The sequence below is a fragment of the Zingiber officinale genome, chromosome 5A, assembly GCF_018446385.1.
Source record: "Zingiber officinale cultivar Zhangliang chromosome 5A, Zo_v1.1, whole genome shotgun sequence".
Lineage (NCBI taxonomy): Eukaryota > Viridiplantae > Streptophyta > Magnoliopsida > Zingiberales > Zingiberaceae > Zingiber > Zingiber officinale.
Genome location: NC_055994.1, coordinates 88,503,712 through 88,520,490, shown reverse-complemented (window position 1 = coordinate 88,520,490; position 16,779 = coordinate 88,503,712).

Sequence of the window (16,779 nt, the reverse complement as noted above, 5' to 3'; positions counted from 1 at the left end):
CCGTCTGGCTATGGCGGACGAGGAGATAAGGCAACTGCGGGCGGCAGGTGGTCCGAGCGGCTCCCAAGGACCTTCCTACTCCGAGCTGCAAAAAGAGCTGAAGAAAGCTCAAACTCTGCTGGCTGCTGAGCAGAAGAAAACAGCTGACCAGGCCCACGCCCTAGCCGAGTCCGAGCGACAGGTCAAGTCGCTTGACACAAAGATAACTCTGGCCACCACTCGGAAGAACACAGCCATCTCCGATCTGGAGAAGAAAAACGTGGAGGCCCGGGGCCTGGAGTCGAAGATAAAAGAGCTGACGGAGCAGCTCGATCGGGAGAAGGCAGGCCGCTCGGCTGATGCGGAGAAGATCGAACGTCTGAATGAGGCCCTCACAAGCTCCCAGGCAACCTTCAAAGAATACCAGGATGCCGAGCCGAGCCGAGTCGCCGCTCTCCGACAAAGCCACATCCGATCGCCCGAGTTCTCGGAGAAAATTTGCGAGCGGATGTACTCGGCTTTCGACTTGGCAATTACGGCTACTATGACCTATCTGAAGTCGAAGGGCCTTCTTCCGGAGTCCACCAATATTCCGGGCGGCGATCAGGTGGAGCTTCTGAGCAACATTCCGAGGGACCTCTACGACTACATCGAGTAATTCTTGTAATTTAGCCGCTCGGCTGATCATGAACCCTTTTGTATTTAGGCCACTCGGCCTAAGGCTTTAATTTTAATGAAATGCTTTCCTTTCGTGTATTTTATCTTCTGGCACTGTCCCCTTGCTAACACTTGTGCTGTCCGCTCATCTCCTGTCACATCACACCTTTGGAGAATCGCTGGAGTATTTTCTCCAGCTCTTCCGTTCGGCCGCACATAATTCTGTGTTGCTACCAAGAATCGCTGGTTATGAGACGATCCGAACCTCTCGATGTTCAACCTCGGAGCTCGACGGTTGGCCTGCTCGGATTATTTATAGACGCCGACTCGTCTCTCGATCTTTAACGACGGTGCTCGTCGGCGCGGATATTTATAGCCGGTCGGCGCGGCTCTCGATCTTTAACGACGGTGCTCGTCGGTCTTCCGCTCGGAGGGTTTATAGACGCCGGCTCGTCTCTTGATCTTTAACGACGGTGCTCGTCGGTCTTCCGCTCGGAGGGTTTATAGACGCCGGCTCGTCTCTTGATCTTTAACGACGGTGCTCGTCGGTCTTCCGCTCGGAGGGTTTATAGACGCCAGCTCGTCTCTTGATCTTTAACGACGGTGCTCGTCGGTCTTCCGCTCGGAGGGTTTATAGACGCCGGCTCGTCTCTTGATCTTTAACGACGGTGCTCGTCGGTCTTCCGCCCGGAGGGTTTATAGACGCCGGCTCGTCTCTTGATCTTTAACGACGGTGCTCGTCGGTCTTCCGCTCGGAGGGTTTATAGACGCCGGCTCGTCTCTTGATCTTTAACGACGGTGCTCGTCGGCGCGGATATTTATAGCCGGTCGGCGCGGCTCTACGGTTTAACGTCTGGGCTAGACGGCCGTCAAGGCTAATTTTGACACTTCCGTTCGGAGTAGCTCTTTGCCTTTCCCCCAGCTTGGATAATGCCCTCCTGGCCGCACGGCTCAGGATCTACTTCATCGAGTATTTTGGCTCGGATAATATACCTCCGTCCGAATGGCACGGGGCCTTCGATCTTCGAGCGTTTGGCTCGACCCATTTACCTCCGGCCGAACGGCGCGGGGCCTTCGTTCCTCGAGCGCTTGGCTCGACCAATTTACTTCCGGCCGAACGGCACGGGTTATTTGCTTACAAGTCTTAACCACATAAACCTCCCGGCCGATCGGCTCGGGGGCCTTCGCGCTACGATGATAATGCCTTATATTCGCTCCTTTGACTTTTCATCTCTGCATTTCAAGTATTTAGTCGAAAAATGAAATACACAGGGTGATTTACAGTGATACACCTTTCACCCCGCCCGGTAAGGCTGGAGGTGGTTCGCGCTCCACGGCCTATCTAGCTGCCGTCCGTCCTCATCCTCCAGATAATACGCGCCCGAGCGGAGCTTTTCGATGATTTTGAAAGGGCCTGCCCATGGCGCTTCAAGCTTGCCGACGTCGCCGACCGGCTTGACTTTCTTCCAGACAAGATCGCCGACTTGGAACGATCTGGGAATTACGCGCCGGTTGTAGTTTTGCTTCATCCGCTGACGGTACGCCATCAGCCGAACGGACGCCTTTGCCCTCTCCTCTTCTACCAAGTCCAGCTCCATGTTTCTTCGTTCGGTGTTGTCATCATCATAGTTCTGGATCCTGGCTGACTCAACGCCTACTTCGACCGGTATGACAGCCTCACCGCCATATACCAAATGGAACGGTGTGACTCCCGTCCCTTCTTTTGGCGTCGTTCGGATAGCCCACAAGACGCTCGGCACTTCATCCGGCCAACTCCCTCCCAAATGGTCGAGCCGAGCGCGCAGAATACGAAGAATTTCCCGGTTGGCGACTTCAGCTTGACCGTTGCTCTGAGGATAGGCCACGGACGTGAAATGTTGCTCAATGCCGTAGCTTTGGCACCAATCCTCCAACATCTTCCCTGTGAACTGCCGCCCGTTGTCGGACACCAGTCGGCGAGGGATGCCGAACCGACAAATGATGTGTTGCCAGATGAATTTTTTAACCATTTGCTCAGTGATCTTTGCCAGCGGCTCGGCCTCCACCCACTTGGAGAAATAGTCTACCGCCACTAGTAAAAATTTCCTCTGCCCGGTCGTCATCGGAAATGGACCTACAATATCCATTCCCCACTGATCGAACGGACATGAGATGGTTGATGCCTTCATCTCCTCTGCCGGTCGGTGGGAGAAGTTGTGATACTTCTGGCATGAAAGGCAGGTAGATACTGTCCGAGCAGCATCTGCTTGTAAAGTTGGCCAAAAGTATCCGGCCAAAAGGATCTTCTTGGCTAACGAGCGTCCGCCCGGATGACCTCCACATGATCCTTGATGTACTTCCTGGAGGATGTAAGCTGAGTCCTCCGAGCTTACACATTTTAGCAGAGGACGCGAGAAAGCTTTCTTGTAAAGCTGATCTCCGATGAGTGTAAACCGACCGGCTCTTCTTCTGAGGAGCCGGGCTGCATATTCATCGGATGGTGTGGTGCCCGAACGGAGGAATTCTATAATAGGTGTCCTCCAGTCACTTGGAAACGCGAGGCCTTGCATCCGGTCGACATGCGCCACCATCAGCGTTTTTTCAATTGGCTGCTGAATGGCGATCGGCGTTATTGAGCTCGCGAGTTTGGCCAACTCATCGGCCGCCTGGTTCTCCGTTCGGGGAATCTTCTGAATAAGCACTTCTCGGAAAGTAGCTTTGAGTTTTTCAAAGGCCTCAGCGTAGAGTTTAAGCCGAACACAGTTGATTTCAAAGGTGCCGGAAAGTTGCTGAGCGGCCAACTGTGAATCCGAATAGAGAGTCACCCGACCGGCTCCCACATGCCGTGCCGCCTGGGCCTCATACTATGCCTCATTGTTGGTGGCCTTGTAGTCCAGCCGGACGGATAGGTGCATCTTTTCTTCTTGCGGTGAGATAAGTAATATCCCAATCCCGCTTCCGAGTCGAGTGGAAGACCCATCCACATATATCCTCCACAGAGCTTCCGGCTTGGGCCTCTGCACTTCGGTCACAAAATCAGCCAAGGATTGGGCTTTAATCGCCGAGCGGGGCTGGTACTGGATGTCAAACTCGCTTAATTCTGTCGTCCACTTGATAAGTCGTCCGGACGCTTCTGGATTCAACAGGACTCTTCCGAGTGGACTGTTCGTCCGGACAATGATTGTGTGGGCCAAGAAATACGGTCGAAGGCGCCGAGCGGCTAGAACCAAAGCAAAGGCCAACTTCTCGAGCCCGGTGTAGCGAGATTCAGCATCTTTCAAAATATGGCTAAGAAAATACACCGGTTGCTCTTCACCGTTCGCCCTCACAAGTGCTGAGCCTGCAGCATGCTCAGTTGACGATAGATACATATAAAGTGACTCACCCCCGATCGGCTTGACAAGTATAGGCAGAGAACTCAGATATGTTTTCAACTCTTCAAATGCTCGGTCACACTCTTCGTTCCACTGGAACTTAGTAGCCTTGCGCAGGATCTTGAAGAATGGAAGGCTCCGGTCGGCAGTTTTGGAGATGAATCTGGACAAAGCAGTTATCCGACCGGTCAACCGTTGCACTTCCCTTGTGTTTCTGGGAGGAAGCATGTCTTGCAGAGCTTTCACCTTGCCGGGGTTGGCTTCGATTCCCCGCTCGGTCACTACGTATCCCAAGAAACGCCCTCCCTTTGCTCCGAACAGGCACTTCTGTGGATTTAGCTTGACTCCATATTTGCGCAGTGTTCGGAAGGTTTCTTCCATATCTTTGAAAAGATCGGCCGCCCGGACGGATTTGATAAGAATGTCGTCAACATAAACTTCCAGATTCCGCCCTATCTGCTCCCTGAACACTTTGTTCATCAAGCGTTGATAGGTGGCCCCGGCATTCTTCAATCCGAACGGCATCACGTTGTAACAGTAAGTGCCGTCGGCAGTCACGAAGCTAACCTTTTCCTGATCTTCGCGGGCGAGCGGTACCTGGTGATAGCCCTGGTAGGCGTCGAGCATGCAAATTAATTCACAGCCGGCCGTAGAGTCCACCAGCTGATCTATCCGGGGCAGAGGATAAAAATCTTTGGGACATGCTTTGTTTAAGTCCCGAAAGTCAATGCAAACTCTCCACTTGCCGCCCGGCTTGGAGACCAATACCACGTTGGCTAGCCAGCTCGGGAACTGCACCTCGCGTATGTGGCCGGCCTCCAGAAGTTTCTCTACTTCCGCCCGGATTATGGCATTCTGCTCGGCGCTAAAATCTCTTTTTTTCTGCTTTACTGGCCGAGCGTCAGGTCGGACATGCAACTCATGCTGCGCTAGGCTAGGCGAAATTCCGGGCAACTAGTGTGTCGACCAAACAAAGACATCATGATTTTGCTGGAGGCATTGGATCAGCTTCTCCTTCTGTTTTTCCTCTAGATCCGAGGCGATGAAAGTGGTGGCCTCCGATCGGGTCGGATGGATCTGAACTTCCTCCTTTTCATCATAAATTAAAGCAGGAGGTTTCTCGGTTATGGCGTGTACCTCGATTCGGGGGGCCTTCCGAGCGGAAGAAGCTTCTGCTCGGATCATCTCTATATAGCATCGCCGAGCTGCTAGTTGATCTCCACGCACTTCTCTTACTTTGTCTTCCACGGGGAACTTTATCTTCTGGTGGAAGGTTGAAACAACCGCTCGGAATTCGCCGAGCGCCGGTCGTCCCAGAATGACATTGTAGGATGATGGAGAGTCGACCACCACGAAGTTTATTGTCCTGGTCCTCCTGAGCGGCTCTTCCCCCAGTGAGGTGGCCAGCCGGATCTGTCCGACCGGCTGAACTTCGTTGCTCGTAAACCCGTAGAGCGGGGTAGTCATGGGAAGCAGCTCGGCTCGATCAATTTACATCTGATCGAACGCCTTCTTTGTGTTCGTATCATTATCCTAATCGTAAATCTATCAATAAAAATATTTTTTACCATATATATATATTTTTGGAATTTTTTAAACCCAAATTGACCTAATTGGGTGTTAAAAATTCAAATCGCTGAAAATATTAATTAAAAATTATGGATGATGACGTATTTACGATCATCTCAACGATATGGATGCATAGAAACTTGTTTCATCAAATTCCGATGTCTCTAGACCCATATTTAAGTTTTCGGACACTAATTTACAACCGTTCACTACAAACACCTTTTTTGTTTGTATCAACCTATATATGTTTTAAAAAATATATACCTAGAGACATCGGAATTTGATGAAACAAGTTTCTATGTGATCGTATTATTATCCTGATCGTAAATCTATCAATAAAAATATTTTTTACCAAACAGATATATTTTTGGAATTTTTTAATCCCAAATTGACCTAATTGGGTGTTAAAAATTCAAATCGCTTAAAATATTAACTAAAAATTATGGATGAAAACGTATTTACGATCAGCTCAACGATACGGACGCATAGAAACTTGTTTCATCAAATTTCGATGTCTCTAGGTCCATATTTAGGCCTTAGGTGTTTGATTTTATTTATTTAAAATTATTTTCAGTTTTGGGACGAATCCAGAGATTCGTCCCAAAATTTTATTTATTAAAAAATAAAAAAACAAACTTGGACGCCTTAAATACGGACCTAGAGACATCGGAATTTGATGAAACAAGTTTCTTTGTGCTCGTATCATTATCCTGATCGTAAATCTATCAATAAAAATATTTTTTACCAAATATATATATTTTTGGAATTTTTAAAACCCAAATTGACCTAATTGGGAGTTAAAAATTCAAATTGCTGAAAATATTAATTAAAAATTATGGATGATGACATATTTACGATCAGCTCAACGATACGGACACATAGAAACTTATTTCATCAAATTCCGATGTCTCTAGGTCCATATTTAGGCCTTAGGTGCTTGATTTTATTTATTTAAAATTATTTTCAGTTTTGGGACAAATCTCTGGATTCGTCCCAAATTTTGGGACGAATCCATAGATTCGTCCCAAAATTTTATTTATTAAAAAATAAAAAAAACAAACTTGGACGCCTTAAATACGGACCTAGAGACATCGGAATTTGATGAAACAAGTTTCTTTGTGCTCGTATCATTATCTTGATCGTAAATCTATCAATAAAAATATTTTTTACCAAATATATATATTTTTAGAATTTTTTAAACCCAAATTGACCTAATTGGGTGTTAAAAATTCAAATCACTGAAAATATTAATTAAAAATTATGGATGATGACGTATTTACGATCAACTCAACAATACGGACGCATAGAAACTTGTTTCATCAAATTCCGATGTCTCTAGACCCATATTTAAGTTTTCGGACACTAATTTACAACCGTTCACTACAAACACCTTTTTTGTTAGTGTCAACCTATATATGTTTTAAAAAATATATACCTAGAGACATCGGAATTTGATGAAACAAGTTTCTATGTGATCGTATCATTATCCTAATCGTAAATCTATCAATAAAAATATTTTTTACCAAATAGATATATTTTTGGAATTTTTTAATCCCAAATTGACCTAATTGGGTGTTAAAAATTCAAATCGCTTAAAATATTAACTAAAAATTATGGATGAAGACGTATTTACAATCAGCTCAATGATACGGACGCATAGAAACTTGTTTCATCAAATTTCGATGTCTCTAGGTCCATATTTAGGCCTTAGGTGTTTGATTTTATTTATTTAAAATTATTTTCAGTTTTGGGACGAATCCAGGATTCGTCCTAAATTTTGGGACGAATCTCTGGATTCATCCCAAATTTTGGGACGAATCCAGAGATTCGTCCCAAAATTTTATTTATTAAAAAATAAAAAAACAAACTTGGACGCCTTAAATACGGACCTAGAGACATCGAAATTTGATGAAACAAGTTTCTTTGTGCTCGTATCATTATCCTGATCGTAAATCTATCAATAAAAAATATTTTTTACCAAATATATATATTTTTGGAATTTTTAAAACCCAAATTGACCTAATTGGGTGTTAAAAATTCAAATCGCTGAAAATATTAATTAAAAATTATGGATGATGACGTATTTACGATCAGCTCAACGATACGGAAGCATACAAACTTGTTTCATCAAATTCCGATGTCTCTAGGTCCATATTTAAGCTTTCGGACACTAATTTACAACCGTTCACTACAAACACCTTTTTTGTTAGTATCAACCTATATATGTTTTAAAAAATATATACCTAGAGACATTGGAATTTGATGAAACAAGTTTTTATGTGATCGTATCATTATCCTGATCGTAAATCTATCAATAAAAATATTTTTTACCAAATATATATATTTTTGGAATTTTTTAATCCCAAATTGACCAAATTGGGTGTTAAAAATTCAAATCGCTTAAAATATTAATTAAAAATTATGGATGAAGACGTATTTACGATCATCTCAACGATACGGACGCATAGAAACTTGTTTCATCAAATTCTGATATCTTTAGGTCCATATTTAGGCCTTAGGTGTTTGATTTTATTTATTTAAAATTATTTTCAGTTTTCAGACGAATCCAGGATTCGTCCCAAAATTTTATTTATTAAAAAATAAAAAATCAAACTTGGACGCCTTAAATACGGACCTAGAGACATCGGAATTTGACGAAACAAGTTTCTATGTGTTCGTATCATTATCCTGATCGTAAATCTATCAATAAAAATATTTTTTACCAAATATATATATATTTGGAATTTTTTAATCCCAAATTGACCTAATTGGGAGTTAAAAATTCAAATCGCTGAAAATATTAATTAAAAATTATGGATGATGACGTATTTACGATCAGCTCAACGATACGGACACATAGAAACTTATTTCATCAAATTCCGATGTCTCTAGGTCCATATTTAGGCCTTAGGTGTTTGATTTTATTTATTTAAAATTATTTTCAGTTTTGGGACGAATCCAGGAATTCGTCCCAAAATTTTATTTATTAAAAAATAAAAAAACAAACTTGGACGCCTTAAATACGGACCTAGAAACATCGGAATTTGATGAAACAAGTTTCTATGTGCTCGTATCATTATCCTGATCGTAAATCTATCAATAAAAATATTTTTTACGAAATATATATATTTTTAGAATTTTTTAATCCCAAATTGACCTAATTGGGTGTTAAAAATTCAAATCGCTGAAAATATTAATTAAAAATTATGGATGATGACGTATTTACGATCAGCTCAACGATACGGACACATAGAAACTTATTTCATCAAATTCCGATGTCTCTAGGTCCATATTTAGGCCTTAGGTGTTTGATTTTATTTATTTAAAATTATTTTCAGTTTTGGGACGAATCCTGGATTCGTCCCAAACTTTGGGACGAATCCAGAGATTCGTCCCAAAATTTTATTTATTAAAAAATAAAAAAACAAACTTGGACGCCTTAAATATGGACCTAGAGACATCGGAATTTGATGAAACAAGTTTCTATGTGTTCGTATCATTATCCTAATCGTAAATCTATCAATAAAAATATGTTTTACCAAATATATATATTTTTGGAATTTTTTAATCCCAAATTGACCTAATTGGGTGTTAAAAATTCAAATCGCTGAAAATATTAATTAAAAATTATGGAAGATGATGTATTTACGATCAACTCAATGATACGGACGCATAGAAACTTGTTTCATCAAATTGCGATATCTCTAGGTCCATATTTAAGCTTTCGGACACTAATTTACAATTATTCACTATAAACACCATTTTTGTTAGTATCAACCTATATATGTTTTAAAAAATATATATCTAAAGACATCAGAATTTGATGAAATAAGTTTCTATGTGATCGTATCATTATCCTGATCGTAAATCTATCAATAAAAATATTTTTTACCAAATAGATATATTTTTGGAATTTTTTAATCCCAAATTGACCTAATTGGGTGTTAAAAATTCAAATCGCTTAAAATATTAATTAAAAATTATGAATGATGACGTATTTACGATCAATTCAATGATACGGACGCATAGAAACTTGTTTCATCAAATTCCGATGTCTCTAGGTACATATTTAGATCTCAGGTGTTTGATTTTATTTATTTAAAATTATTTTCAGTTTTGGGACGAATCCAGAGATTCGTCCCAAAATTTTATTTATTAAAAAATAAAAAAACAAACTTGGACGCCTTAAATACGAACCTAGAGATATCGGAATTTGATAAAACAAGTTTCTTTGTGCTCGTATCATTGTCCTGATCGTAAATCTATCGATAAAAATATTTTTTACCACATATATATATATTTCGAATTTTTTAATCCCAAATTGACCTAATTGGGTGTTAAAAATTCAAATCGCTGAAAATATTAATTATAAATTATGGATGATGACGTATTTACGATCAGCTCAACGATACGGACACATAGAAACTTATTTCATCAAATTCTGATGTCTCTAGGTCCATATTTAGGCCTTAGGTGTTTGATTTTATTTATTTAAAATTATTTTCAGTTTTGGGACGAATCCTGGATTCGTCCCAAAATTTGGGACGAATCCTGGATTCGTCCCAAAATTTGGGACGAATCCAGGAATTCGTCCCAAAATTTTATTTATTAAAAAATAAAAAAACAAACTTGGACGCCTTAAATACGGACCTAGAAACATCGGAATTTGATGAAACAAGTTTCTATGTGCTCGTATCATTATCCTGATCGTAAATCTATCAATAAAAATATTTTTTACCAAATATATATATTTTTGGAATTTTTTAATCCCAAATTGACTTAATTGGGTGTTAAAAATTCAAATCGCTGAAAATATTAATTAAAAATTATGGATGATGACGTATTTACGATCAGCTCAACGATACAGACGCATAGAAACTTGTTTCATCAAATTCCGATGTCTCTAGGTCCATATTTAGGTCTTAGGTGTTTGATTTTATTTATTTAAAATTATTTTCAATTTTGGGACAAATCCAGAGATTCGTCCCAATTTTTGGGACGAATCTAGAGATTCGTCCCAAAATTTTATTCATTAAAAAATAAAAAAACAAACTTGGACGTCTTAAATACGGACCTAGAGACATCAGAATTTGATGAAACAAGTTTCTATGTGTTCGTATCATTATCCTGATCGTAAATCTATCAATAAAAATATTTTTTACCAAATATATATATTGTTGGAATTTTTTAATCCCAAATAGACCTAATTGGGTGTTAAAAATTCAAATCGCTGAAAATATTAATTAAAAATTATGGATTATGACGTATTTTGGATCATCTCAACGATACGGACGCATAGAAACTTGTTTCATCAAATTCCGATGTCTCTAGGTCCATATTTAGGCCTTAGGTGTTTGATTTTATTTATTTAAAATTATTTTCAGATTTGGGACGAATCCTGGATTCGTCCCAGAATTTGGGACAAATCCTGGATTCGTCCCAAAATTTGGGACGAATTCTCGATTTGTTCCCAAATCTGGGACGAATCCAGGATTTGTCCCTAAATTTGGGATGAATTTTTAATTCGTTCCTAATTTGGGGACGAATTTTTAGCAACGAATTTTTTTTATGTTGCAAACTTGAAACGAATTTTGTTTGTTGCAAGTTTTGTTGGTTATTTGGGTCGAAATTTATTTTCGACCCTAAATTTGTCCCAATTTTGGGACGAATTATTTTCGTTCCAAACTTTTGTCCCCAAAGTTATGTTTTTTTGTAGTGAAAAATCTGAATTTGATTATTAGTATAAACTATACCAATAATCTACCTCTTTTTAATGTAATGACAACAAAGATTAAAGTTAGGAAAATAAAAGCCCTTTCTGGTTAAGTAAAAGATTAAGTCCAAAAATATGTTGCTTAGGATATGTTATTTTCTCAACTTAAATCGTACTCTCCACGTTTATCACATATCAAAAATATATAAGTGAAGTTTAGGTATAACATTCAGAAAAACTAATAAGAGAGTTGAATATAATCTATAGTTTTGCAAATAAGTTTAAAATGAAAATTTAGCATATAAATTTTACAAATAAGTTTTCAAATAAATTTTAAATGTTTTAACCTTTCAAAAAGGTTTTTCGAGTTAAAAACTTTTCAACATCTCTCAAAGGATCAAGGATGTAAATTATTGTTACAACAATTTTCAATGTTTTCAAAAATATCTTCAATATATTTTTTAAAATTTTCAAAGATATTTTTAAAATACTTTTAGAACTTGCAAAGATATTTTCAAACTATTATTTAAGCACAGTTTGCAATGGCTTTTCAAAATAAGAGTTAAAAATTTCAAACATAATTCTAAAAAATGTTTATTTTGAAATTTTTGGAAACATGATTTTTCGAAATATAATTTTGGAAATTTTATAGCATAATTTTCAAAAGAAAAATATATTGAAACTAGCTTTTCAGAAATAATTTTAAGATACCATCTTTTCGAAGATAAGAATTTTAAGATTGTAAAAAAAAATTATGTGTCTTTAAATAAAAGCTCTCCTTAACCTGATACTTCTTTAAAATATTTTTGTTAACTATAAAGAAAACATTTCTATGTGTTTGGGGCCTTAAACATTCATGGTTAACCTAAAGGATCTAGACACTAAGTGTTCTACCGTCATTGTCAAAAGTATATAGTTTTAAATTGAATCATTCATTTAATATGAATATTTTTTAAATTTTAATTTTAAGTTATTTAAATTATAATTTGATTAAGTTTAAATTTTTAATATTTAAATTTGAATTATTAAATTTTAATATTTTATTTTCTAAATTTCAAAGATTTAATTTTAAATTTTAAAATTTAAATTTATTTTTAGATTTATATTTTTTCATCTTTAAATTTATATTATTAATTGATCTAGTTGACTTTATTAGATTAGTTTTATTTGTAAAATTATCCTTAAAGTTTAAATATTTAATTGGTTTAAATTTTAAATTAATTAGATTGGTTAACTTATTTTTATCTAATGAATTATTCAAAAGATTATTAATTTATAATTTTGAATTAATTAAATTATCTTTATTTTGGATAAAAAATTTTATATTATCTAGATTATTAAATATTTTATTAAGAAATTCATTAATTAATTTTATCTAGATCTATATTAATTTCATCATTTTTTTAGTTTTAAATTCAAATTTATCTTAATATTTGAATTGATTAAATTATTATTAATTTGTTTTCAATATTTTATTAATTAATTTATTTAAATTTAGATTTGGTGAATTAATTAAATAAAAAAATTTATTAAATAATTTTAAAATTTTAGATTTTCTAAATTAACTAAATATGAATTTCTATTAAATAGTTTATTTAAATTGATTTGGTTAATATTTCATTTGATCAAATCAAAGTTATTATCAAAGTCTGGATTGACTTGATTAAATTATTATTAATTTCTGACTTATTAATTAAAGTTGAAATTTTCAAATCTAACTTAGAATGCAAGTCTTAAATTGTTGTAAGAATAGTTGTCTAACAAATCATGTATTCTAGAAGTGTTTTTGCAAACTATAGATTGACTTATCGGAATCGCATCCCCTAATTTTATATGCTTCTCTGTTAATTTGAATTCGAGTCTGGATTCGCTTTTGACTTGATTCTCTAGCTTCAACGGCTTCTTGTAAAACTTTATTAGTTGAGTTCAAAACTCATGAGCATCTCGATGTTCTCCTATTCTGCAAATAATTTTGTAAGACAAGAAACTCGAAATTAACTTGATTACCTTTATATCTTATTCCAAATTTCAAGAATATCGATTCAGCACCATGCCACCATCAAAGTTGTTCATAAAGATGAAATTTTCCATCTGCATCCTCCATCTCCATAGATTTAATTCGTCCATCTCGTATGTCTCGTATAGAGGTGGTTCGTTGACATTTCACTCGAGCGTCTCTTTATGCTTCATGTTCTTGCATGACAAGTGTTAAGGTAAATTCCTAAGACTTCATCTTGGGGTAAGTAGTATGGAAAGAAAAAAATAGGACAATATAAAAACTCTAAAAAAGAAACTGATTTCTCTAGTTGATGATTACACCGAATTATAGCACCTCTGCTTTAATACTAAGTGTCGGATAATAAAAAATGTGAGAGGGGGGTGAATCATATTTTCAAAACTTTTTTTTTCAATTTTGGAAATCAGTGAGTAGCGGAAGAAAAACTAAGTACGAAAAGAAAGAAACCAAAAACACAAATATTTACTTGATTCGAAGCCTTTGACAACTCTTACTCCAAGACCTAGGCCCTTGGGACCATTTCTGATGGTTAATCCACTAAAACTCTCCATCGGTAAGCTCTCGATAGAGTAATCGAGTACAGAACAGAAAGGAAGTGTAACAAGCCTATACTTCCTTATGCAATAATTAACTTAATTTAAAAGTATTACCCAACACGAAGACAGAGAAATAATTAAGCTCGGGTGTCGGTGTTGGTCCATTTGCAGTAGTCGGGTATAGCAGCGTCGCAGTATAATAGTAGCACAAAGGCGGAGCAGCGGGATGATTGAGGAAGCACGTAGAAAACTTATCCTGAAGGTGCTTGCCGAAACTGCCTTATATAGGTCATTGGAGACGCCTTCAATGGTATTGATATGATTAGAAATCTTCGGCCTCTATTCACTTGAAGGCTCCTCCATCATCTTTGAGGCACCTCTAGTCTCCTCTGAAGTGCCTCCAGTCTACTCCGAGGTGCTTTCATTTAACAAAACTTTATCCTCGAATTCTATTTGTCGAGGGCGCCTCCATCACCTTAGTTGAGGCAACTCAAGCATGAGGCGCCTCTAGCATTGTTCATCCTAGGGTGATTTTTTATACTTAACTCCTGCAAAAATATGTTAGTCCAATAACAAAAAATAACCTACAAAATAGAGTTAACACATAACAAAATAAGATTTATGAATTGATCCTATTTTACCAAGATCAGGGTCTAGTATTTGTCTCAACTTAGACTTCCAAAATAAATCTAAATTAGAACAATGCCTACAACCCCATTAGGCTCGTCCCCGTCATATTTCTCTCCTCTAGTGCTTACCTCCACTTATAATTTGCAGACTTACTTGACTATGATCTCTTGACCCACCAGGTTTTCTTACCAGATGCCTCATCTAGACTTCATCCAGTCGTCTGGTCCTCCTTGACCTGACTAGACTTTCTGCTAGTTGTCTGGTCCTCTCTAACCCAACTAGACTTCCTTCTGGTCGTCTGGCCCTCCTTAACTAGACGAGACTTTAGCCTGATGTCTAGTCCTCTAGATCCATTAAGTCTGTTAGTCTGCATACTTAGTAAATATATTAAATTACACATAATCTAATTTTAACTTTTGTCATACATCAAAATCTGAATTTGATTATTAGTGCAAATTACACCAACACTTGGTTTCTGAAGTTCCTTCGTGAAACTCCTGGAACTTCTCCCATGGTTCTTTGGTTGAGTTATAGGTGTCGATTCAGTTAACTTCTTGTGACAGTAATATGCTTAGTTGGTGGAACTCGGCCTTACCATTTGTCATGACTTCGGTCTGCTGCTTTTTGTTCTAGAGATGTTCTTCCTTTTCTTCTCCGCCCTCATCCTTAGGCACTTCAAAACCATATTTTATAGTTAGTAAAATATCAAAATTGGTTTTAAAGTATACCTCCATTTTTCACTTCCAAAGCGCGAACTCCCTCTCGAACTTTGGCGGGTAGATACTAGATCCGACCATCATCTTGTTGCTTTAGTAGTCAGTTAGTCATACTGAAGTGGTTAATACTACTTATTGGATCGGGTGGACCGGCTAGAGAGGGTGAATAACCCTGCAATTAAAATTAGAACCTTCTCTTGCTACTTACTTAGTAAGGGCACACTTTAATTAATTAAAAAATTAGCATAAAATAAATGAGAGGCTAGAGTTTTTTACTTGATTACAACCTAAATAGTTATTAATTTAAGGCAATGAAAGCTCGACTAAGATCTCCTTCTTGAAGGCGAAGTATCCTCTTACAGTAGTTGAAAATACAGACTTTGAAGAACGAGAATCAAAATGAATACAGAGTGTATGTTATTAACTTAGAGAACAAGACATCTATTTATAGCCTACTGGTCGTACTGACCGTTATGCTGATGTGGCACTCCCAGACACTTGGTCTCGATCAAGTCGATCCACTTCACAATTGGTCTCTTCAACGGTTCTGAGCTTCCTAGGCACCTGGTAAGTACAGACTTTGAAGAACAAGAATCGAAATGAATATAGAATGTGTTGTTATCAACTTAGAAGATAAAACATTTATTTATAGTCTACTGGTCGTACTGACCGTTATGCTGATGTGGCACTTCCCGAGTCCCTAGAAGCGATATGGGTGCCTGGACTTAGTCGAATCGATCCACTTCGCAACAGATCTCTTCAACGGTTATGGGCTTCCTAAGCGCCTGGAGTTAACTGACGTGGACTTTGTGCTAATCCGCTTCAACAACGACTCTTGTTGATATGACCGCCCTTCCTGAGAGCCTAGAATGGATACAGGCGCCTGGAATGGCCAACTTCATCCGCTCACTTGGGTGATACTTCGGCCGTCCAAAGTTGAGCTCACCCGAACCCAATTCCGGCCTTCTCCTCGAGTAGGCTTCCTCCTCGGCTTCTCATCCTTCGTGTGTCGTGTGTGTCCTTCTCATTCACCTGTGTACTCTTCTGTAGCTCCTCATCCCTCGGATGCACCGAGCCCGCTGACTCCCTTCCCGTGTCATCTTTCTCACTCAATGTGTCTTTCGCTCAGTTTCTTATATTTTTAAGTTCCTACACACTTAGACATAAGGCTTCGAATCCATAGGACCTAATTTAACTTGTTTGACTATATTAAAATTAAACTGAGGTACTTAGAGTAAAAGCTGATGGAGGTAAGACTTTTCTTCTATGTCATGTGGGAGCTCTATAATCTCTCTCCACATTCAAACTTTATTTCCCTTTTGTATAATAATAATAATAATAATATATAATTATGTTAAATCATAGGGTCAACTTATAATCAATTATGAAAGGTGTTTTTTTTCTAAGGACATATAAAAAATGATCTCTTACCCTATTATAATAAAATTATCATTCTCTAATCAACTAATTTCATTCCTAATCCAATGTTAAATTCACCATCGAAAAAGTCACACCGACTACACGCTCACTAGGCACAAGATCGCAGGTTCAGCCGAAGGAGCAGTCCGAGCGTAGTGGGGGATCATCGTGTATATCTATATATTTTAGA